This window comes from Nerophis ophidion, linkage group LG05 (genome assembly GCF_033978795.1).
Source record: "Nerophis ophidion isolate RoL-2023_Sa linkage group LG05, RoL_Noph_v1.0, whole genome shotgun sequence".
NCBI classification, from domain to species: domain Eukaryota; kingdom Metazoa; phylum Chordata; class Actinopteri; order Syngnathiformes; family Syngnathidae; genus Nerophis; species Nerophis ophidion.
The window spans coordinates 53,185,848-53,201,198 of record NC_084615.1 but is presented as its reverse complement, the minus strand read 5'-3'; the positions used below and the strand labels follow the sequence as shown (position 1 = coordinate 53,201,198).

The window sequence follows — 15,351 nt, the reverse complement described above, 5'->3', positions numbered from 1 at the left end:
CGATGGACAAACGAATACAATAAATTGTAGTACTACAGTACTACAACAATTAGTTTTATGAAGTCATGTAATAAAAATGTAAAGCATTTACATTGTAGAGTGGACTTCAACGGTATCTCCTTCCAGATGCTTCTCCGTCGAACACACCATCAGCAGCTTGTCCATATTTTCATCGATAAATGTCCCCTCTTTTGATATTATTTTAACATATTTGCATGGCATTATTGACTCATGCTGCTTCAGCATGGTGCAGACTAGCACTGTTGTGCTGCAACTGCTTCTCCAAGTTCACCAGCTACGCGCTCTGCCATCTTTTTGATGATGTATTTCTTTAATTCAATGGATATCATCCACTTCTTCTTCTCCGCACTCCCTTTCTTCCTACCTATGTTTTTAGAAACAAAGTCATATTGACCTCTAGCCATAAGCTAATGCTCGTAAATTTGACCCCATTGTTTTGGGGCAGATCTTATGGGGTTTACTGTGACATTTGCTTCGCCGAATAGTGGTATGGAGGCTCGTAACTAAAATTTTTGATCGCAACTTAAAGCACAACAATTAGGCGAGAGATCTCAAAACACTAGTAAGTCAAGGTACCCACTGTATAGTATAACAATAGTTTCATAAAAAACTGTGTGAAATGAGGTTGGTTGCAATTGGGGTCTGGCTAAATTAGATCCCCAATTTAGCCAGTGGAAGCCCTGCATTTATATTTTGTCAATTTTCCATTAATTGCATCTTATGTATTTTGAAATCTGTGCAATGCTGGCTTCTTGACAATGCCAGAATGGTAAAGCCAGGAATATTCTAGAAACTCCAACACATTTATATGCCATAAACATCATGCATCTACTATCCAGTCTTGGCCACAGGGTTTTTGGAATAAGGACCGATTTCATGACTGGTCAAGCATCATAAGTCATGCAGTGTGCAAGAAGGTATGACAATGATTGGTCGCTACCTGCCGGCTCCATTTCTGCTGTGTCGCTGTCACAGTAAAGCAAAGTTACGCCTGGATTTCACAAAAAAGTCAGAGCCGTGTTTGCACCCTCACTGGGCTTTTGTAACGTGAACTGGATACCTGTCTGAATGTATTGCATAGGGATGTCTTATTTATTTCAGTTGTTGGTGCTTAAAATAACCAACAAGGCTGATGCTACCCTTGATTTTAGCATCAAACAAATGTTGGTACTTAAGTCAGAGTATCGTTTTTTTTCATGACTCAAAAGTAAAAATCAGTCATCCAAATAATTACTTGAGTACGGTATTTTTCCAGTAGAAACACGCATAGGCCCCAATGTGGCCTCAATGTCACATGTGAAGTTCGATCAAGTGAAAACAAAGGAAGTTGACCTGTTTCTTTAAACGAACAAGTAAGTCACTACTATAGGAGATAGCGCATGTTGATAGGTTTGTGCCATGGCTGTTGTGTAGAGGAAGTAGCCAGAGTTTGGAAAACAACTGAAAGAGGAGGAAGAAAATATTTGCAAAAAGGAAAGTGATCACACACGACGTATTTTGTATTTTCAGAATACAAACGTCAAAGTTGACTGTACATTTTACTGAAATGTGTACTTCAGATATTTCACTATATATATATATATATATATATATATATATATATATATATATATATATATATATATATATATATATATATATATATATATAGTACAGGCCAAAAGTTTGGACACACCTTCTCATTTCAATGCGTTTTCTTAATTTTCATGAAGTGAAAACCATTACAGGTGACTGACTACCTTGTGAAGCTCATCAACAGAATGCCAAGAGTGTGCAAAGGGTGGCTATTATGAAGAAACTAGAATACAAAACATGTTTTCAGTTATTTCACCTTTTACAGTACATAAGTACATAACGCCACATGTGTTCATTTGTAGTTTTGATGCCTTTAGTGACAATCTCATAGTCATGAAAATAAACAAAACGCATTGAATGAGAAGGTGTGTCCAAACTTTTGGCCAGTACTGTATATAGGGACAACGTTTTGAGAATACAACTTACAAAATAAATAAAAAAAATTCAACTTCACTTTGAATCAATTCTCTAGAATAGCAGCTCAAGCTCTCTAGTAGCCAGTAGCTACTCGCTAGTGGTCGTAGAAGCGGTGTGAGTAGGGCGATGTGTCACAACGCCCAAATAGTTAAATAAATGATAAATGGGTTGTACGTGAATAGCGCTTTTCTACCTTCAAGGTACTCAAAGGGCTTTGACACTACTTCCACATTTACCCATTCACACACACATTCACACACTGATGGAGGGAGCTGCCATGCAAGGCGCTAACCAGCACCCATCAGGAGCAAGGGTGAAGTGTCTTGCTCAGGACACAACGGACGTGACGAGGTTGGTACTAGGTGGGGATTGAACCAGGTACCTTCGGGTTGCGCACGGCCACTCTCCCCACTGCGACACTGTTCCTCTGTTTTCGCTTTTACAATACCAATGTCGCTATAGCTTGGGTAATGCAGGTCACGGCATGTAAATGGAGTATCGTGGGGCGGATTGTGGATATTTGTTGCATGTTAACCAAATACCTGCATCTTTAACTGTTTCTCACTAGCAGTTTTTCACTATTTAAAATTGCACAGAAAAGAGATAAATATCTGTGTTGTTTTTCGCAGATGATGGGTAAAACTCCCCCCAAAAGTGCAGCTTTCTTTAAGCAAGTTGAACTTTGGCTCTGACTATTCCCTGTGCGACACACGCTTGCTACAATGGTAAATACATTTAAAAAGCTGTGTTGCTTGCTACAATGGTAAATACATTTAAAAAGCTGAGCCAGAAAACCAACCAATTACAAGGAACTCTACCAGTCCTGCCGAGAAGAGTAAATAAGCATCTTGCCAGAATTATGACAGAATATTTTTGTACCTGGACCAGGTGAAACCTACTCAGGGACGTTTCAATATTAGTATAAGTGTGTAAATGTGACCTAATGTATATTAAACAAATCTAAAACAAAAACCTAATTGATATTTGACATACATTGTACATCATCCCCACTCTTGAAAACAAAAGCGTCACCTAAATCACTAAAAGTCGAAAATTAATATGACAATCATCTATTTTAGTCTGTGATGAGGTGGCGACTTGTCCAGGGTGTACGCTGCCTTCCGCCCAATATGCAGCTGAGATAGGCTCCAGCGACCCACCCCGCGACCCCGAACGGGACAAGCGGTAGAAAATAAATGGACGGATGGATCAATTTTAGTTAAAGGAAACCTTCTGAGAAGCAGCGTCGCCTTTTTTTCAATCAGTGTGGAAAATGCCCTTTCTCAGAAAAGTTAACTTACATTTTAACTTATAATTCTGTCTTTCTTTTTTTAATGATTGTTACACACACACTCGGTGTGGTGAAATAATCCTCTGCATTTGACCCATCACCCTCACCCCCTAGGAGGTGAGAGGAGCAGTGAGGAGCAGTGAGCAGCAGCGGTGGCCGCGCCCGGGAATCATTTTAGGTGATTTAACCCCCAATTCCAACCCTTGATGCTGAGTGCCAAGCAGGGAGGTAGTGGGTCCCATTTTTATAGTCTTTGGTATGACTTGGCCAAGGGTTTGAACTCACAGGATCCTATATGTATTGGTAGCTTATCGAGTAGAGTAAATTTGATGTGCAGCAGGTGCTTTCCCTCGGCACGGCCCGACTTGACTGAGCCTGTTTTGGCTTGAAACACTCGAGGCAAATGTGGTGCGTATTCTTACCTCCACCACAAAGGTTATTGTTGACGTCTATGAGTGTGGGAGGGTTCTCCTGGTGCCGACAGATCTTTCATGAGTCCGGTAGTATGGTGTAACAAGTCTATTATTTTAATACAGCAGTATGGTTTGCTTTCCAGCTAAATGTCTCTTGGACTTTTCAGTCCGGCGTGTTTCTGTTTTTCCCTCTCTCTGTCTCATGTGTCTTTTCACCAGCAACTCCAACTCCAACTCCATGTCTCTGTCCTGCTGCTGCTAATAAAGGCGACATGTGATTAGGTAACAAGTCCCAGCTGGGCAATCTACTCACCTGCCGCTGTCTTCGAGGGCGGTCCTTACACACCCCGCTCAGTGGCAGGCCCGCAGGCCACGCCCCCCTCCACAGTTATGTTTTCGCCAGGCTTTGTTTTTCTTTTTGTTAGCAACATAACTCAAATCCTCGTTAAACCCAACTCAATTCCCCCAGCCAGTAGACACCCACCTATCTTCCATCCTACGTTTCCCAGACGTCACCTGCTACTTCAGTCCACTGCCATGCTGCCATTACTAAAGTTTGTGACGAAGCCTCAGGTCCCAATGCAGCCATTACCTCTCAGTGCTTCGGATGATTTTCACCCTACAAACTCAGTGTAGTCTTTAGTGGCTGTGTTCTCAAGTCTGTTGATTACTGCCCAGTGGTCCCCATGTCTGCTCTTCATGTCTCCAGCGGCAACTTTGTGACCAGATTTGTGTCCCCATTTGCCTCCATTATCTCACCCCGTGTGCTCCCTGACAGCCCTAAGGCACTGGAGCTCTTGTGGGCTGCAGCCAGCAAAGCCAGTCCGTCTGAGAAACAGACAATGTTTTTCTGGCAAAGGTTGTATTGGACTTTGTATCAATTGGACTTTTAAGCATAATGACTTTTTTCAAATGAGGTGGTTAGTTAATAGGCGGTGGCTTAATTTGGCTATTAATCACAGGTCCTCGCTAAAATGTGAGACAACTTGCGTCAGGCAAATTTAATTTCACATTAATACCCATGTCAAGACGACAAGTTTGTAACAAAGAATCATCATTTCCCTTTAAAATAATATTGTAATTTGAGAACATTTAACTTTCGAGGGACATTAGATTTTAATTATTTTCAAAGCCAAATAGGAAGCATAAAAGTTGTCAAGGGATTAAAAACTGTTCGGATTCATAGGGTTTTTTTGTTTAACCTTTTTTATCTCAATATCTTAATAAACTTAATCAAATATATAAAAAATAGTTGTGTTTTTTTTTTCCAATGTTGATCATTTTATTCAAATAATATCACAGGTTTAAAATAATAGATAGACATGTTATTACAATTTGCACTATAGGACAACTGTGACATTATTTGTTTAAAAGGACTTTAAAGAATTGAAAAAGTCATCAGTCTCCATTCCCTGAGGGTTAAAAATTACTAAAAGTGTACACACTTAAGGTACGCTCTGCCCAGCCATTAGGTGAGATTTGTAGGCGTCCTTTACGGACCCAAAGCAAAGGTCAAGAGTCCTGTCCTGCCTTTTTGGGCAGGATACATATCAAACAAATTTAAAATCTCCTAAAATAAAATTTGGAGCCTCGGGCGAGATCGACAGCAGTTTTTGCACCACCTCGAAAAGAGAATCACAGGCAGAAATCGCATTTGATTTAGATTTATATACACCTTAGTGTCAGAGTTAGTTTGTGACAAACACCAAGATGCAGAGATGGAGGCAGGCATGGAGTGAGAAAACATCATTTAATTTAAAACACTAAGACAAAAACAAACAAAGGGTAAAAATAAAAAGCGCGCACGTGTGCGGATAACAAACAAAAAGAGCTAGCATGGGAACTAGAAAATAAACGGAGCATAGCATGGAAGCTAGCAAAAACAAAAAGGCCTAGGGTGGAAGCTAGCAGGTCTCGAGCAGGAAACAGAAGTCGTACATGAAATATGAAAACAAACTTGGAAGCAGGGAACAAAAGGCAGTAAGCTAAAAACCCCAATCAAATAAAGCTTACCGCAACGCTGCATTGACAAAACACGACACGACAGGTAGCAACGACAAGAACGACATCGACATGACAATTATCCAACAACTCACTGGAGGACAAAAACAGACTCAAATAGAAGCGGGCTGATTGACACCTGCTGTGGCCGGGTGCCAATCAGCCACAGCTGATGGGGAAAACAGCACAAAGGGAGACAAACAGGAAGCTGAACCAAAATAAGAGTGCTGACAGGAAGTAAGGACAGGAAATACTAAACACACGCAGAGGAAAATCTAAAACACAAACAAACTGTCAGTGGCAAGCCTGACAGTAGCCCCCCCTCCCCCCTCCCATAATGGATACCAGACGTTTTACAAACCCCCCCTTAGAAAAAAAAAAAAACTGTCCATAGTCAAGGGAGGGGTGAGGGAGGACAAGGCGCTGGGCCGCCAGGCCCAGTGTCCCCGCACCCAGCGGGGAAGAGTCAAGTGGCGATTGCAAATAGAACGCCGCTGCAATTTGCGAGGCGGTCGCCCCTGAAACGACCACCTCTGTGGCCGACAAGAGTATGATGGTGCTCTCTGCTGGCCCACCGGACAGGATGGTGGTGGCGCCCCCTGCTGCTGGCCTACCGGACAGAATGATGGCGGCGCCCCCTGCTGCTGGCCCACCGGAAAGAATGGTGGTGATTCCCCCTGCTGCTGGCCCACCGGACAGAATGGTGGTGACGCCCCCAGCTGCTGGCCCACCGGTGAGGATGGTGGCGTCCCCTGCTGCTGGCCCACTGGAGAGGATGGTGGCGCCCCCTGCTGCTGGCCCACTGGAAAGGATGATGGCGCACCCTGCTGCTGGCCCACCGGAGAGGATGATGGCGCACCCTGCTGCTGGCCCACCGGAGAGGATGGTGGTGGCGCCCCCTGCTGCTGGCCCACCGGGGATGATGGTGCCGTCTGTTGCAGACCTACCTGAGATGATGGTGGCGTCTGGCGGCCAACCGGAGATGATGGCGGCGTCTGTTGCAGATCCACTTTTGATGATGGCGCCGACTGTTGCAGGTCCACTTGAGATTATGGTGCCATAGTTTGCAGACCCACTGGGACGAGAAGTAACCCCCCCCCCCCGTCCCCTCAAGGGACGGATCCCAGACGTCCCCAGAGAAGCTAACACAGGACAGGGATTGGTGGAGGGACTACAAAACTAGGCAAAGTGTTTGCTTGATTTGGCCATCAATTCTAAAACTTTGTTAAGTCTCTCTGCCATAGACATCTCTGCAGGGTTCGTATTTGGCTGGATTATTCTGTCAGAGTTAGTTTGTGACGAACCCCAAGATGCAGAGATGGGGGCAGGCATGGAGTGAGAAAACATGATTTAATTTAAAACACTAAGACAAAAACAAACAAAAAGTACAGACAAAAAGCGCGCACGTGGGCGAATAGCAAACAAAAAGAGCTAGCATGGGAACTAGAAAATAAACAGAGCTTAGCATGGAAGTTAGCAAAAACAAAAAGGCCTTGCGTGGAAGCTAGCAGGTCTCGAGCAGGAAACAGGAGTCGTACATGAAATATGAAAACAAACTTGGAAGCAGGGAACAAAAGGCAGTCATCTAAAAACTGCTATCAAATAAAGCTCACCGCAACGCTGCATTGACAAAACACGACACGACAGGTTGCAACGAAAAGAGCGACATCGATTGATTGATTGATTGATTGATACTTTTATTAGTAGATTGCACAGTTCAGTACATATTACGTACAATTGACCACTAAATGGTAACACCCGAATAAGTTTTTCAACTTGTTTAAGTCGGGGTCCACGTTAATTAATTCATGGTCGACATGACAATAATCCAGCAACTCACTGGAGGACCAAAACAGACTCAAATAGAAGCGGGCTGACTGACTCCAGGTGTGGCCAGGTGCCAATCAGCCGCAGCCAAGGGGAAAACAGCACACAGGGAGACAAACAGGAAGCTAAACCAAAATAAGAGTGCTGACAGGAACTAAGGACAGGAAATACTAAACACACACAGAGGAAAAACTAAAACACAAACAAACTGTCAGTGGCAAGCCCGACACTTGCTGATGAAAAGTTGCGGAAACTCCAGAGGAAAGGGAAAAGGGCGTATCGATACCAAAAGGATTTAATTGTTCTTTGTCCAAATACGTTCCTTGACAGTCACTGAGTTGTTGCTGCAGTATCGTTTGTTAACGTAAACACATATGTCTTCCGCTAAACATTTCCCCGTCACCTCAGCTCGTCTGCCCATCCGGAATGGAGCTCCAAAGCCGGCCAGGGCCGGGTCGTTGTCCCAGTGGCTCTCCGTAAACCACGATTTCGTAAAAGCCAGGACCCCGCAGTCTTTTTAGTCCTTCTGTTATCATACTTTTCCCTGGAGTTCGTCCAGATTCCCCTTCAGCAACTGAATCAATCAATCAATCAATCAATCAATGTTCATTTATATAGCCCTAAATCACTAGTGTCTTAAAGGGCTGCACAAACCACAACACAAACCACTACGACATCCTCGGTAGGCCCACTTAAGGGCAAGGAAAACTCACACCCAGTGGGACGTCGGTGACAATGATGACCCAGTGGGACGTCGGTGACAATGAGGACTATGAGAACCTTGGAGAGGACCACATATGTGGTCCTCTCCAAGGTACCCCCCCCCCATTAGGGGACCGAAAGCAATGGATGTCGAGCGTGTCTAACATGATACTGTGAAAAGTTCGGTCCATGAATATTCGTTTGCATCATGGAGGGCAAAGGAATCCGGTCAAGCCGTTATTTTTTAAATCGCAAACTGACACTTGCCCTTGCACGCCTCAAAATGTCAATCAAATTAACAATGAAAGTTTACTTATATAGCACTTAATCACAAATGTCTCAAAGAGCTGCACAAAACACAATGACATCCTCGGCTCAGATCCCACATCAGGGCAAGAAAAAACTCAACCCGATGGGAACAACGAGAATCCTTGGAAAGGACCACAGCGATGTGTCCACAGCATCTAAAGTTACAAAATTACTCTGCTCTAACTGACGGACACGGTCCTATAGCAAGGCCAACCTATCCATGATAACGGTGCACGAAGAGCAGGGAGCCATACTTCAATCACTTCAAACATTTTAAATTTTCCTGAAGGAATCAATAAAGTACTATCTATCTATCTATCTAACCAATCAATCAATCACAAATGTCTCAAAGGACTGTACAAACCACTACGACTATGACATCGTCGGAAGAACCCACATAAGGGCAAGGAAAACTCACACCCAGTGGGACGCCAGTGACAATGATGACTATGAGAACCTTGTAGAGGACCTCATATGTGGGCAACCCCCCCGGGGGACCGAAAGCAATGGATGTCAAGCGGGTCTAACATGATACTGTGAAAGTTCAATCCATAGTTGCTCCAACACAGCTGCGAGAGTACAGTTCAAAGCGGATCCAAGACAGCAGCGATAGTCCCGTCCACAGGAAACCATCCCAAGCAGAGTCGGATCAGCAGCGTAGAGATGTCCCCAACCGATACACAGGCGAGCTGTCCATCCTGGGTCCCAACGAAGGGCCATCCTGGGTCCCGACTCTGAACAGCCAATACTCCATCCATGGCCATCGGACCGGACCCCCTCCACAAGGGAGGAGGGGACAGAGGACAAAAAAGAAAATAAGCGGCGGATCAACTGGTCTAAAAAGGAAATCTATTTAAAGGATAGAGTACACAAATGAGTTTTAAGGTGAGACTTAAATGCTTCTACTGAGGTAGCATCTCAAACTGTTACCGGGAGGGCATTCCAGAGTACTGGAGCCCGAACAGAAAACGCTCTATAGCCCGCAGACTTTTTTTGGGCTTTAGGAATCACTAATAAGCCGGAGTCCTTTGAACGCAGATTTTTTGCCGGGACATATGGTACAATACAATCGGCAAGATAGGCTGGAGATAGACCGTGTAGTATTTTATACGTAAGTAGTAAAACCTTAAAGTCACATCTTAAGTGCACAGGAAGCCAGTGCAGGTGAGCCAGTATAGGCAAAATATGATCAAACTTTCTTGTTCTTGTCAAAAGTCTAGCAGCCGCATTTTGTACCAAATGTAATCGTTTAATGCTAGACATGGGGAGACCCGAAAATAATACGTTACAGTAGTCAAGAGGAGGCGTAACAAACGCATGGATAATGATTTCAGCGTCGTTAGTGGACAAAATGGAGCGAATTTTAGTGATATTACGGAAATGAAAGAAGGCCGTTTTAGTAACGCTGTTAATGTGTGACTCAAAAGAGAGAGTTGGGTCGAAGATAATGCCCAAATTCTTTACCGAGTCGCCTTGTTTAATTATTTGGTTGTCAAATGTTACAGTTGTATTATTAAATAGAGGTCGGTGTCTTGCAGGACCGATAATCAGCATTTCTGTTTTTTTGGCGTTAAGTTGCAAAAAGTTAGCGGACATCCATTGTTTAATTTCATTAAGACACGCCTCCAGCTGACTACAGTCCGGTGTGTTGGTCAGCTTTAGGGGCATGTAGAGTTGGCTGTCATCAGCATAACAGTGAAAGATAACACCGTATTTGCGTATGATGTCACCCAGCGGCAGCATGTAGATGCGGAAGAGTGCAGGGCTTTGCATTGTTTCTTTTACCGAGTCGAGTTCTTGCTGTCTTCAGAACTATAGGCGAAGAATAGCAGCAGCGTAAGGGAGCAGACGCCTTCAGAGCGTAGTTGCTTTAGACCATGACTAACTCAGCTTCGTTAGCTTAGCAGTTAGCTAGCTGAGAGAGACATACTTGCCAACCTTGAGACCTCTGAATTCGGGAAATGGGGGGGGGGGGGTGGTGTATATATTTTCAAGTATTTATTTATATATATATAATCCGTTCATGAATGAGTATATCCGTTCGGCCACCATGTTCAATGGAAAAGTCTGATCTACAAAATTTGCAGGCAGCATACCCCTTCCCCTTCGAGCTGTCCTGGATGAACTGAAATTATTTTTTTCAATCATTTTGGAACTTGCGAGCCTACTTCTTCTTCTTACTCATCGTCGCCATGTCTCTTCTTCGTTCTTCTGCTTCGTCTCTGTTGTGTTTTTGGACATTACTACTTGCCGCAGTTTTGAAGCAATGCATGATGGGAATCCGGATGTTGTATGTCAGTGTATTAACGCCCCGGCTGGAATAAACACACGTTGAGAAATAGCTCCGTGCCTGCCTACTTTATGGGTTATAGATAAACCTCTGGATAATGGAGACATATATAATAGTCTCCTTTTCAGGGGAGAGAGGACGCTAAAGGCAGTGCCTTTAAAGCACGCCCCCAATAATGTTGTCCAGGTGGAAATCGGGAGAATGGTTGTCCCGGGAGATTTTCGGGAGGGGAACTGAAATTCGAGAGTCTTCCGGGAAAATCGGTAGGGTTGGCAAGTATGGAGAGAGAGGTAGTGAGACAGAGAGTGGGTGAGTTGTATGTTTGATAAGACTATTGACTATGTTTGACAAGGAATAAAGAAAGCTGTAAAACAATTGGAAGCAAACATATCGAAAGATAGTACTTGGCTTCCTACACCTGTGTCCCAGCTTCATGTGATGTCCTTCAACTGTCCTCAGGGTGAATTTTAACGATCGTTTTGAAGTTTCCTACACACTGGTTTCCTACACAATGCAATGCCCCATTTGTACGATTCAGAAAACATCGGGAATATGTAGGATTTTACATGACATTAGCGGTTAAATTATTTATATGTGGGAAACAGTTAGTTAAAATGAGACACTTGAGGTGCATCTTTCACCATCGTCATTAAAGTTAATAGCGCCCCGATGGTCTTTAAACCTTTTAATAGTCCATCGGTTACCTTGTTTTCACACTTGTAAGCCTGTTTTGAAAAACTTTATGATCTTGGCAGCAGCACCAAAGAAAAAATACTTAATATGTCCTAGCATTTGCAACGGGAAAAATGTACCTTGAAACATATCACCCATTTAAGTGGATTAAAATCACCCCCAAACAGCACAATTTCAACGAGTAACAAGCCTTGTAAAAGTAAAAAACAATACAGTAAAACAGTGGTTCTCAAACTTTTTTCAGTTATGTACCCCCTGTGAACTTTTTTTTAAATTCAAGTACCCCTTAATCAGAGCAAAGCATTTTTGGTTGAAAAAAAGAGATAAAGAAGCAAAATACAGCGCTATATCATCAGTTTCTGATTCATTAAATTGTATAACAGTGCAAAATATTGTTTATTTGTAGTGGTCTTTCTTGAACTTTTTGGAAAAAATATATAAAAATGAACAAAAAATTGTTGAAAAATAAACAAGTGATTCAATTATAAATCAAGATTTGTACACATAAAAGTAATCATCAACTTAAAGTGCCGTCTTTGGGGATTGTAATAGATTTCCATCTGGATTCGTGAATTAATTCTAAACATTTCTTCACAAAAAAATTATTTTTTAACATCACTGTCGACACTGAATATTGCATTGTTGCATTTCTTTTCACAGTTTATTAACTTACATTCATATTTTGTTGAAGTATTATTTAATAAATATAATTATAAAGGATTTTTGAATTGTTGCTATTTTTAGAACATTTTTGAAAAATCTCACGTACCCCTTGGCATACCTTCAAGTACCCCCAGTGGTACGCGTACCCCCAGTTGAGAACCACTGCAATAGAATGTACTACAGCCAGCTACAGTAGTTTTATTAATTTATCAAGTTAAGAGATTACCTTAGAGAGTGGACTTCTACGGCATAGCCTTTCACCTGCTTCTTTGTCAAACACAGCATCAAAAGCCTTTCCATACATTCTGTTTCCGCATGATTTCAGTCACATTACATCACAATATGTCAATTTCCGTAACATCCTGCATTTATTTATAGTTGATTTTGTTTTTATTGGCAAGTTTCGTCATTCTGTGAATGTGAAAATCAGAGGACCCTATGCCCTAAAATGATGTAGAAAAAAAAAACATTTATTAATCGTGATTTGTTTATAGCTAACTCTAAATTTACAGCAATTAATTGCAGATGGATTAAAAAAAAAAAAAGTCATTCTAATGTATACCCTAGACCAGAGCTGCCCACATTTTTTCTGCAGGCAAGCTACTTTTCAATTGACCAAGTCGAGGGGATCTACCTCATTTATGTATATAATTTATATTTATTTATAAATATAAATGCTAATTTTAGGTCTATTTTTCTAATGACTGGCTGGCCATCGACTAACACACTCCATCCCTGCCCTAGACAGATCATTGTCATATTATTTTATTATCATGACTGGACAATTGGTTTGCTTTAATAAATGTTCTTAAACATGATGTTTTTTTAAACAGCTCAACACAGAAAGGATACAAACACACTTTTAAAGGCCTACTGAAAATTTGATTTTCTTATTTAAACGGGGATAGCAGGTCCATTCTATGTGTCATACTTGATCATTTTGCGATATTGCCATATTTTTGCTGAAATAATTTAGTAGAGAACATCAACGATAAAGTTCGCAACTTTGGTTGCTAATAAAAAAGCCTTGCCTTTACCGGAAGTAGCAGACGACGTCACAGGTTGTAGGGCTCCTCACATCCTCACATTGTTTATAATCATAGCCACCAGCAGCTAGAGCTATTCGGACCGAGAAAGCGACAATTACCCCATTAATTTGAGCGAGGATGAAAGATTTGTGGATGAGGAAATTTAGAGTGAAGGACTAGGAAAAAAAAATAAGTAAAAAAAAAAAATAAGGTGATTGCAGTGGGAGAGATTCAGATGTTTTTAGACACATTTACTGGGATAATTCTGGGAAATCCCTTATCTGCCTATTGTGTTGCTAGTGTTTTAGTGAGTTAAATAGTACCTGAAAGTCGGAGGGGTGTGGCCACGGGTGTGTTGAGTCTCTGAGGGAAGTCACGGCAGCTGCAGGAGGACGCTGGCTCCGCTGATCTCGGGCAAGAGGCGACTTATTACCACAATTATCTCACTGAAAACTGCCAGTTGACATGTAGTCGGGATCCATGTTTGATTGACCGCTCTGATCCATAGTAAAGCTTCATCTTCGGGAATTTTAGACAAGGAAACACAGTGTGTTTGTGTGGCTAAAGGCTAAAAGCTTCCCACCTCCATCTTTCTACTTTGACTTATCCATTATTAATTGAACAAATTGCAAAAGATTTAGCAACACAGATGTCCAGAATACTGTTTAATTATGCGATTAAAGCAGACTACTTATGACTTGGATCAGGCTGGAAAATAATGTCCGCTACAACCCGAGACGTCAAACGCACGCGTCATCATACGAATCATCATACCGCGACGTTTTCAACACGACACTTCGCAGGAAATTTTAAATTGCAATTTAGTAAACTAAAAAGGCCGTATTGGCATGTGTTGCAATGTTAATATTTCATCATTGATATATAAACCATCAGACTGCGTGGTCGGTAGTAGTGGGTTTCTGTAGGCCTTTAATGAGGAAAAAAATACCTGCCGTGTCTTGCCAGATTTTGTATTTTGTAGGAATACATAATTTATATTCCTGCTGTAGAAGTCTTTGCATTCAGAGGAAGAACTAAGATTCCATGTTTAGTTACCAGTTTCACGCACGAATAGCACAAAATGCGGATTGTTACAATCATGGTTTGATTGTCAAAGATGTTTAGTAATTTTTTCTGCGATATTTCTACCTGAATAAATGACTGAAATATTCTGTACATTCCATGTTCTACAAGTTATTGGTATTCATATCTCTGCATGACAATGTCTTAACTTTCTCAATGTATTATTAATGTGTGATATTCAGCCTAATAAACTTTCTGTAATCGAGGACTATCAACATTTTTCATTTAGTTACTGTAGCGAATGTGACGCTTAGCGCTTTTAATGTGAACTGTGATTGGTTTGAGAACGTGTCTTGACATGTTTTGACAACAAAACTAAAAAATCATAAATATTTCCTGCCTACTGTCTGCCTGACTTTCTTTTCTGTTTAGATGTTACCCCTTCTTGCAATAACAGTTACACTCTACATGTTATGTTATTAATGCCTTAAACTGTAATGTAAACACAGGCATGAAGCTCCTCCTCTCGTAAGTGGCAATGCACGCTAGCCTGCATTCACTCCAGTGACGTTGTCTCAAGGCGATTGAAGATAAAATGGTCTTGTATTGGCGGGAGAACGACTTGCCATGGCTTTGGATATCGGATTTCTATAATATTACCTTTTTTTTGTGCATTTCTGCTCACTATTTTCCCGCTTGTGGCTCAACAGTGACTGGATGCAGTGGACTCCATTAGACTTTCTCACACTACAGAATCGCCCGAGGGTCAGAAAGGAGGCAAGAGGCAATATAAAATATGTGCTGATAATGGAATTTAAAGTGAACAAATAAACTTTGACAGCCTTAATGTATATACCGTATTTTTCGGACTATAAGTCGCTCCGGAGTATACGTCGCACCGGTCTAAAATGCATAATAAAGAAAGAAATAAAAACATATATACGTCGCACTGGAGTATAATTCGCATTTTTGGGGGAAATGTATTTGATACAATCCAACAACAAGAACAGACATTTGAAAGGCAATTTAAAATAAATAAAGAATAGTGAACAACAGGCTGAATAAGTGTACGTTATATGAGGCATAAATAACCAACTG

The 15,351-nt window shown here is 41.7% G+C and overlaps 1 long non-coding RNA gene across 1 annotated transcript in view; it reads left to right on the top strand.

The window, feature by feature from the left end:
* Nucleotides 1-15,040, top strand: part of LOC133552383 (uncharacterized) — a 38,050-nt gene extending 23,010 nt beyond the window's left edge. The window contains exon 4 of the long non-coding RNA XR_009806693.1: nucleotides 14,964-15,040. This is a non-coding gene — a long non-coding RNA (uncharacterized LOC133552383). The remainder of the gene's footprint in view (nucleotides 1-14,963) is intronic.
* Nucleotides 15,041-15,351: the final 311 nt, after the last annotated feature.